Source organism: Hemiscyllium ocellatum, assembly GCF_020745735.1.
Source record: "Hemiscyllium ocellatum isolate sHemOce1 chromosome 38 unlocalized genomic scaffold, sHemOce1.pat.X.cur. SUPER_38_unloc_4, whole genome shotgun sequence".
NCBI classification, from domain to species: Eukaryota; Metazoa; Chordata; class Chondrichthyes; order Orectolobiformes; family Hemiscylliidae; genus Hemiscyllium; species Hemiscyllium ocellatum.
The window spans coordinates 510,691-521,792 of NW_026867522.1; positions in this window are offsets into that span (position 1 = coordinate 510,691).

The following is an 11,102-nucleotide window of genomic DNA, read 5'->3' on the forward strand; positions in this document are numbered from 1 at the left end:
TGCTGATGGAGATTACTGTGTTATTAATCTATAGGAACAGGGCAGCCTGCTGGTGGAGATTATTGTGTTATTAATCTATAGGAACAGGACAGCCTGCTGATGGAGATTACTGTGTTATTAATCTATACGAACAGGACAGCCTGCTATGGGGATTATTGTGTTATTAATCTATAGGAACGGGACAGCCTGCTGATGGAGATTATTGTGTTATTAATCTATAGGAACAGGACAGCCTGCTGATGGAGATTATTGTGTTATTAATCTATACGAACAGGACAGCCTGCTGATGGAGATTATTGTGTTATTAATCTATAGGAACAGGACAGCCTGCTGATGGAGATTATTGTGTTATTAATCTATAGGAACAGGACAGCCTGCTATGGGGATTATTGTGTTATTAATCTATACGAACAGGACAGCCTGCTGATGGAGATTATTGTGTTATTAATCTATAGGAACAGGACAGTGCGCTGATGGAGATTATTGTGTTATTAATCTATAGGAACAGGACAGCCTGCTGATGGAGATTATTGTGTTATTAATCTATACGAACAGGACAGCCTGCTATGGGGATTATTGTGTTATTAATCTATAGGAACGGGTCAGCCTGCTGATGGAGATTATTGTGTTATTAATCTATAGGAACAGGGCAGCCTGCTGATGGAGATTACTGTGTTATTAATCTATAGGAACAGGGCAGCCTGCTGATGGGGATTACTGTGTTATTAATCTATAGGAACAGGACAGCCTGCTGATTGAGATTATTGTGTTATTAATCTATAGGAACAGGACAGCCTGCTGATGGAGGTTATTGTATTATTAATCTATAGGAACAGGACAGCCTGCTGATGGAGGTTATTGTGTTATTAATCTATAGGAACAGGACAGCGTGCTGATGGAGATTATTGTGTTATTAATCTATAGGAACAGGACAGCGTGCTGATGGAGATTATTGTGTTATTAATCTATAGGAACAGGACAGCCTGCTGATGGAGGTTATTGTATTATTAATCTATAGGAACAGGACAGCCTGCTGATGGAGGTTATTGTGATATTAATCTATAGGAACAGGACAGCGTGCTGATGAAGATTACTGTGTTATTAATCTATAGGAACAGGACAGCGTGCTGATGGAGATTATTGTGTTATTAATCTATAGGAACAGGGCAGCCTGCTGATGGAGATTACTGTGTTATTAATCTATAGGAACAGGACAGCCTGCTGATGGAGGTTACTGTGTTATTAATCTATAGGAACAGGACAGCCTGCTGATGGAGATTACTGTGTTATTAATCTATAGGAACAGGACAGCCTGTTGATGGAGATTACTGTGTTATTAATCTATAGGAACAGGGCAGCCTGCTGATGGGGATTACTGTGTTATTAATCTATAGGAACAGGACAGCCTGCTGATGGAGGTTACTGTGTTATTAATCTATAGGAACAGGACAGCCTGCTGATGGAGATTATTGTGTTATTAATCTATAGGAACAGGACAGCCTGTTGATGGAGATTACTGTGTTATTAATCTATAGGAACAGGACAGCCTGCTGATGGAGATTATTGTGTTATTAATCTATAGGAACAGGACAGCTTGCTGATGGAGGTAATTGTGTTATTAATCTATAGGAACAGGACAGCCTGCTGATGGGGATTATTGTGTTATTAATCTATAGGAACAGGACAGCCTGCTGATGGGGATTACTGTGTTATTAATCTATAGGAGCAGGACAGCCTGCTGATGGGGATTATTGTGTTATTAATCTATAGGAACAGGACAGTGTGCTGATGGGGATTAATGTGTTATTAATCTATAGGAACAGGACAGTGTGCTGATGGGGATTATTGTGTTATTAATCTATAGGAACAGGACAGCTTGCTGATGGAGATTATTGTGTTATTAATCTATAGGAGCAGGACAGCCTGCTGATGGGGATTATTGTGTTATTAATCTATAGGAACAGGACAGCTTGCTGATGGAGATTATTTTGTTATTAATCTATAGGAACATGACAGTGTGCTGATGGGGATTATTGTGTTATTAATCTATAGGAACAGGACGGCTTGCTGATGGAGATTATTTTGTTATTAATCTATAGGAACAGGACAGTGTGCTGATGGGGATTATTGTGTTATTAATCTATAGGAACAGGACAGCTTGCTGATGGAGATTATTTTGTTATTAATCTATAGGAACAGGACAGTGTGCTGATGGAGATTATTGTGTTATTAATCTATAGGAACAGCACAGCATGCAGATAGATATCATTGTGTTCTTAATCTATAGGAACAGGACAGCCTGCTGATGGAGATTATTGTGTTGTTAATCTCTTGGAACAGGACAGCGTGCTGATGGGGATTATTGTGTTATTAATCTATAGGAACAGCACAGCATGCAGATAGATATCATTGTGTTATTAATCTATAGGAACAGGACAGCCTGCTGATGGAGATTATTGCAGTTATTGATCTATAGAAACAGGAGATCCTGCTGATGGAGATTATTGCAGTTATTGATCTATAGAAACCGGAGATCCTGCTGATGGAGATTATTGCAGTTATTGATCTGTAGGAAGAATGGATCCTGCTTGTGAATATTCCAATTATTGATCGAGTTGAACTGGAACTTTCCTAATGAGGATTTTTCCATTTGTTGATCTATTCGAAAAGGATTTCCTATTGATGGGAATCTTTCTGGTTATTGCTCACTAATTCCTGGACATCATGCTGACAGGGTTTTATCAAATATATTATCCCACAGCTGCTGAGGATTCCATTGTTGCTGATGAATGCAGTGCCTGATCGATAGCAACAGCAGTTCCTGTTGATAGACATTCATTTCACTCCTAAACTCGGCGACATTGTGCTTTCTCTGATGGGGATTTAATTCATTATTGATCCCGAGGTTGCACTGATCACACAGACATGCATTTGTCAAGGGTGCACCTACATGAAGTAATCTGTAGGTGGTGACCTATAGGTATTGTAGGATAAACAGGTGGCGGTTGTTCAAGGTTTGACCTATAGAAACTGTAGGTCCTGATCACAGATAGAATTCTATGAATTGACTGGCTGAGGTGGGAGTGCCCCCTGGTGGGAAAGACTTACATTACTGTGTTTCAGAAATTCAACATCAGGATATGGGTTATTTCAAAGTGAAATATCACACAACACCAGGTGACAGACCAACAGGATTATTTGTCAGTAAAAGATTGCAGAGCGCAGGTCCCCCATCAGGTTACTAGTGGGGCAGGATCATAGGACACAGAAATTATAGTCAAAGGTCAAAGTGTCATCCAACAGATGCAATGTTTTGAATATTAAGTGCTTTTAAACTTAATTCACACAATCCAACGAGAGCAGCACCACATCATCGATTACTTCAGTTACTGCTGCAGGGGAACAGGGCAGCCTGCTGATGGAGATTGTTGTGTTATTAATCTATAGGAACAGGACAGCCTGCTGATGGAGATTACTGTGTTATTAATCTATAGGAACAGGGCAGCCTGCTGATGGAGATTACTGTGTTAGTAATCTAAAGGAACAGGACAGCCTGCTGATGGAGGTTATTGTGTTATTAATCTATAGGAACAGGACAGCCTGCTGATGGAGATTACTGTGTTATTAATCTATAGGAACAGGACAGCCTGCTGATGACGATTATTGTGTTATTAATCTATAGGAACAGGGCAGCCTGCTGATGGAGATTAATGTGTTATTAATCTATAGGAACAGGACAGCCTGCTGATGGAGATTATTGTGTTGTTAATCTATAGGAACAGGACAGCGTGCTGATGGAGATTAGTGTGTTAGTAATCTATAGGAACAGGGCAGCCTGCTGATGGAGATTATTGTGTTATTAATCTATAGGAACAGGACAGCCTGCTGATGGAGATTACTGTGTAATTAATCTATAGGAACAGGGCAGCCTGCTGATGGAGATTACTGTGTTATTAATCTATAGGAACAGGACAGCCTGCTGATGGAGATTATTGTGTTATTAATCTATAGGAACAGGGCAGCCTGCTGGTGGAGATTATTGTGTTATTAATCTATAGGAACAGGACAGCCTGCTGATGGAGATTACTGTGTTATTAATCTATAGGAACAGGACAGCCTGCTGATGGAGATTATTGTGTTATTAATCTATAGGAACGGCACAGCATGCAGATAGAGATCATTGTGATATTAATCTATAGGAACAGGGCAGCCTGCTGATGGAGATTACTGTGTTATTAATCTATAGGAACAGGACAGCCTGCTGATGGAGATTATTGTGTTATTAATCTATAGGAGCAGGACAGCCTGCTGATGGAGATTATTGTGTTATTAATCTATAGGAACAGGGCAGCCTGCTGATGGAGATTACTGTGTTATTAATCTATAGGAACAGGGCAGCCTGCTGATGGAGATTACTGTGTTATAAATCTATAGGAACAGGACAGCCTGCTGATGGAGATTATTGTGTTATTAATCTATAGGAGCAGGACAGCCTGCTGATGGAGATTACTGTGTTATTAATCTATAGGAACAGTACAGCCTGCTGATGGAGATTATTGTGTTATTAATCTATAGGAGCAGGACAGCCTGCTGATGGAGATTACTGTGTTATTAATCTATAGGAACAGTACAGCCTGCTGATGGAGATTATTGTGTTATTAATCTATAGGAACAGGACAGCCTGCTGACGGAGATTATTGTGTTATTAACCTATAGGAACAGGGCATCCTGCTGGTGGAGATTATTGTGTTATTAATCTATAGGAACAGGACAGCCAGCTGATGGAGATTACTGTGTTATTAATCTATAGGAACAGTACAGCCTGCTGATGGAGATTATTGTGTTATTAATCTATAGGAACAGGACAGCCTGCTGACGGAGATTATTGTGTTATTAACCTATAGGAACAGGGCATCCTGCTGGTGGAGATTATTGTGTTATTAATCTATAGGAACAGGGCAGCCTGCTGATGGAGATTATTGTGTTATTAACCTATAGGAACAGGGCAGCCTGCTGATGGAGATTATTGTGTTATTAATCTATAGGAACAGGACAGCCTGCTGATGGAGATTACTGTGTTATTAATCTATAGGAACAGGACAGCCGGCTGATGGAGATTATTGTGTTATTAATCTATAGGAACAGGACAGCCTGCTGATGGAGATTATTGTGTTATTAATCTATAGGAACAGGACAGCCTGCTGTTGGAGATTACTGTGTTATTAATCTATAGGGACAGGGCAGCCTGCTGCTGGTGATTACTGTGTTATTAATCTATAGGAACAGGACAGCCTGCTGATGGAGATTATTGTGTTATTAATCTATAGGAACAGGGCAGCCTGCTGATGGAGATTATTGTGTTATTAATCTATAGGAACAGGACAGCCTGCTGATGGAGATTACTGTGTTATTAATCTATAGGAACAGGACAGCCTGCTGATGGAGATTACTGTGTTATTAATCTATAGGGACAGGGCAGCCTGCTGCTGGTGATTACTGTGTTATTAATCTATAGGAACAGGACAGCCTGCTGATGGAGATTACTGTGTTATTAATCTATAGGAACAGGACAGCCTGCTGATGGAGATTATTGTGTTATTAATCTATAGGAACAGGACAGCCTGCTGATGGAGATCATTGTGTTATTAATCTATAGGAACAGGGCAGCCTGCTGATGGAGATTATTGTATTATTAATCTATAGGAACAGGACAGCCTGCTGATGGGGATTATTGTGTTATTAATCTCTAGGAACAGGACAGCCTGCTGATGGAGATTACTGTGTTATTAATCTATAGGAACAAGACAGTCTGCTGATGGAGATTACTGTGTTATTAATCTATAGGAACAGGACAGCATGCTGATGGAGATTATTGTGTTATTAATCTATAGGAACAGGACAGCCTGCTGATGGAGATTATTGTGTTATTAATCTATAGGAACTGGGCAGCCTGCTGCTGGAGATTATTGTGTTATTAATCTATAGGAACAGGGCAGCGTGCTGATGGAGATTATTGTGTTGTTAATGTATAGGAGGTGGATGTGTTCAGATGAGCGCGCAGCCTAGTGGAAAATTTATTTTATTACATCTAAGAAACTGCAAACTGCCCTGATTGAGATTATTCCAGTTCTTGCTGTCTTGGAACATGAAATCCTGGTCTTGGAGATAATCCCCATCATTGATGTATGTGAACAAGAGACCCTGTTGATGGAAACTATTCTAGTTATTGATGATTAGGAATGGGAAACCCGGCTGATGAAGTATATTCCACCCACCCATCTGCAGGAAAAGGAGATCTACAAATGGAATGTGAAAGCATCAGAAATGGGAGAAGGAGCAGGCCGTTCTGCCCCTCCCAGGTTGCTGTCCCATTCATGGCTGATCTTTCTGCGGACTCAGCTCCAGTTCCCCGCCCTCTCACCCTGACCCTCAATCCCCTTCCTGTTCCAAAATCCACCTTCCCCTCAAAACCATCCGAGGGGGATAGCCGGATCTGGGCAGGGGATCCCAGAGATTCCCGACCCTCTGGGAGCTGGGGTTTCCTCCTCAGCTCCGTCTGAAATCTGTCCCCTGTCCCCCCTGGGATGGTGAGGCCATGCCCCTTTGTTCCAGCCGCCCCCCCCCCCCCCGGCCGTTTCCAGTACCCTCCCTTCCTCTCTCACATCGATTCCCTTCATCAGTTTATATCTTTCTGTCCGATGGTCCCCCCCTCACCCCATTCTTGTGAGTCGGAGCCAGTAGCTGCGATGGAGGTGACAATGATCATGGAACCGAACCCCTCCTGATCGCGATTATTTTTGTTATTGAGCTGTCGGGACAGAGGGTGCTGCTGCTGGCTCTGTTTTTCCCTTCACTGTGGTGTAACTCCTGGCTGCCCCATTGCTGGGGGGGTTCATCAATTTATTATCGCACAGTTACAGAGGATCCCATTGATGCTGAGTAACGCAGACACTGACAGGGAGGTCCCGTTTGGAGGGTTCCATTCAGCTTGCTTCTCTGATGGGGTTCATTGTCATTATCGACCTAGTGAATCTGCTGAACATGCACAGGTCTGCGTTAATTCAGGGGTGCATCCAAACGCACGTGTGACTGACAGGTCAGAATCATTACAGGTGCCATTCCATAGGCACTACAGTGTGAGCAGGTGGGGGCTGTTCAAGACATTGATCTATAGAAACTGTAAGTCCCAATCACATATAAAGTTCAACTCCTTGATCAGCTGAGATGAAAGCTCCCCATCATGTTATTGGATTTTTAAAATAGTAAACACACTGATTTAGGAGCAGGGGATCTCCCCACCCGGTGGAAACTATTCCAGTTATTGATCTATAGGAACAATGGCCCTTTCATGGAGTGATATACCTTCTTATCAGATGTGGGAGTTTAGGGATAGTTCACATGTTACTGAGGTTTATATCTGCAGGAAGTATCATTGGTTGTGAATCCTGTCAGATTGAATGGATCAGTTGGAGCGATAGTTAGCGACACTGAGGAATTTATAAGAGCAAGGGGGTGTGATGGATGGCAGTTATAGGAAGGGGGGAAATTCACAGATACAGTCACATAGATGGGTTACCTCCAGGAAGAGTAAGAGAGGAAGGCAGATAGTGCAGGAGTCTTCTCTGGCTATCCCCATTTAAACTAGTAAGGTGGGGGGAGGGGCCCAGGGAGATAGTGAGGAAAGAGATCGATCTGAGACGGGTCCAGTTGAGAACAGAAGTGAGTCAAACAGTCAGGGCAGGCAGGGACAAGGTAGGACTAATAAATTAAACTGCATTTATTTCAATGCAAGGGGCCTAACAGGGAAGGCAGATGAGCTCAGGGCATAGTTAGGAACATGGGACTGGGATATCATAGCAATTACAGAAACATGGCTCAGGGATGGGCAGGACTGGCAGCTTAATGTTCCAGGATACAAATGCTACAGGAAGGATAGAAAGGGAGGCAAGAGAGGAGGTGGAATGGCAATTTTGATAAGGGATAGCATTACAGCTGTGCTGAGGGAGGATATTCCTGGAAATACATCCAGGGAAGTTATTTGGGTGGAACTGAGAAATAAGAAAGGGATGATAACCTTATTGGGATTGTATTATAGACCCCCCAATAGTCAGAGGGAAATTGAGAAACAAACCTGTAAGGAGATCTCAGCTATCTGTAAGAATAATAGGGTGGTTAGGGTAGGGGATTTTAACTTTCCAAACATCGACTGCCATAGTGTTAAAGGTTTAGATGGAGAGGAATTTCCTTAAGTGTGTATAAGACAATTTTCTGATTCAGGATCGGTGCTGGGCCCTCTACTTTTTGTCATTTATATAAATGATTTGGATGCGAGCGTAAGAGGGACAGTTAGTAAGTTTACAGACGACCCCAAAATTGGAGGGTGTAGTGGACAGCGAAGAGAGTTACCTCAGATTACAAACAGGATTGGGACCAGATGGGCCAATGGGCTGAGAAGTGGCAGATGGAGTTTAATTCAGATAAATGTGAGGTGCTGCATTTTGGGAAAGCAAATCTTAGCAGGACTTATATACTTAATGGTAAGGTCCCAGGGAGTGTTGCTGAACAAAGAGACCTTGGAGTGCAGGTTCATAGCTCCTTGAAAGTGGAGTTGCAGGTAGATAGGATAGTGAAGGCAGCGTTTGGTATGCTTTCCTTTATTGGTCAGAGTATTGAGTACAGGAGTTGGGAGGTCATGTTGCGGTTGTACAGGACATTGGTTAGGCCACTGTTGGAACACTGAGCTCAGTTCTGGTCTCCCTGCTGTAGGAAAGATTTTGTGAAACTTGAAAGGGTTCAGTAAAGATTGACAAGGATGTTGCCAGGGTTGGAGGGTCTGAGCTACAGGGAGAGGCTGAACAGGCTGGGGCTGTTTTCCCTGGAGCGTTGGAGGCTGAGGGGTGACCTTAAAGAGGTTATAAAATCTTTTCCCTGGGGTGGGGGAGTCCAGAACTAGAGGGCATAGGTTTAGGGTGAGAGGGGACAGAAAGCATGGATGCTTTGGAGAGGGTTCAGAGGAGGTTTACCAGAATGCTGCCTGGACTGGAGGGCTTATCTTATGAAGAGAGGTTGACTGAGCTTGGACTTTTCTCATTGGAGAAAAGGAGGAGGAGAGGGGACCTAACTGAGGTATACAAGATAATGAGAGGCATAGATAGAGACGATAGCCAGAGACTATTTCCCAGGGCAGAAATGGCTAACACGAGGGTCATAGTTTTAAGCTGGTTGGAGGAATGTATAGAGGGGATGTCAGAGGCGGGTTCTTTACACAGAGAGTTGTGAGAGCATGGAATGCGTTGCCAGCAGCAGTTGTGGAAGCAAGGTCATTGGGGACATTTAAGAGACTCCTGGACACGCATATGGGCACAGAAATGTGAGGGTACATACATGAGGATCAGTGGTCAGCACAACATGGTGGGCTGAAGGGCCTGTTCTGTGCTGGACTGTTCTATGTTCTATATGAAAGAGACCTAAGGGGCAACTCTTTCCCCCAGAGGGTGGTACGTGTATGGGATGAGCTGCCAGAGGAAGTGGTGGGGGCTGCTACAATGACAACATTTAAGAGGCATCTGGATGGGGACATGGATAGGAAGGGTTTGGGGGGATATGGGCCGGGTGCTGGCAGGTGGGAAGAGATTAGTTTGGGATATCTGGGTCAGCATGGATGGGTAGGACCAAAGGGTCTGTTTCCGTGCTGTATGTGTATGCCTCTCTGACTCTATAACGAGAGATCCTGCTGTTGGAGATTAATCCCATTATTAATTTATAGGAACAGGAGATCTAGGTGATAGCACTATTTTGATTCCTGATCTTCAGTTACAGGAGGTCCTAATCATTGAGATTATTCCCATTATTGATCTACAGGAAAAGGGGATCATGTTGATGTGAAAATTTCAGTTATTGATCTATCGGACCTGGAGAATTCCCACATGAAGATTATTCCATTGAGTGATCTGGAGGTAGAGGAGATCCCATTTATGGAGATTATTGCGGTTATTGATCACAAATAACGGGACATCTCGTTGATGGGGATTTATCAATGAATTCAGTCAGAGTTACTGAGGGTTCCATTGATGGTGCTTAATGCAGTTAGTGATCTGTTGGAACTGGGCATCACTTTGATGGGATTTTCCAATTTACTGATCGAGAATTACTGGCCGTCTCACTAAAAGAGTTTTCTCAATGTATGAACAGAGAGCTACAGAGGTTTCTATTGGTGCTGATTGGTACCGTTACTGATGCAGAGTACCTTGAGCTTATGTGTATGAACATTCATTCAGCTGTAAGCCACAGGAAATGGAGATCTCTCTGAGAGAGATTATTCCAATAATTCATCTGGAGGAGATGCCGAACACAGAGATATGCATTAATTCAAGGGTGCACCTATGTGAAAGTGTGTATTAACTGATGGAAATCATTGCAGGGACTAATCTATAGGTATCACAGTGTGAGCTGGTGAGGGAAACGGTCAGAATAGAGCACAGATAGAATGCGGTTGAGATCAGAGCTCATCCCGCGGGGGAATAATTTATGTTGTTGGATTTTAGAAACTAATTTTGATTATTCTGATAAGTGATCCATTGGAACAGGGGATCCTGCTGCTGGAGATTCTTTATATCATTGATCTAGAAGAACTGGTCGTCTCAATCAAGAGATTGATCAATGTCTCTATCCCACAGCTCCTGAGGACCCCATCGATGTGGTTAATCCAGTCAGTGATCTACTGGAATGGGATATCCCGTTTGTGAGGATTCCTTCAGGTCATAAATTGTAGGAAATGGAGTTTTCTGAGACGGAATTATATCAAATATTAATCTAGAGGATGTGCCAATCACACAGATATTTATTAACACCAATATGACATGAATTAACTGATGGAAATCATTGCAGGGATGAATCTATAGATACTGGAGCATGAGCTGGTGGGGACTGTTCAAGATTAGATTAGATTACTTACAGTGTGGAAACAGGCCCTTCGGCCCAACAAGTCCACACCGACCCGCTGAAGCGCAACCCACCCATACCCCTACATTTACCCCTTACCTAACACTACGGGCAATTTAGCTTGGCCAATTCACCTGACCCGCACATCTTTGGACTGTGGG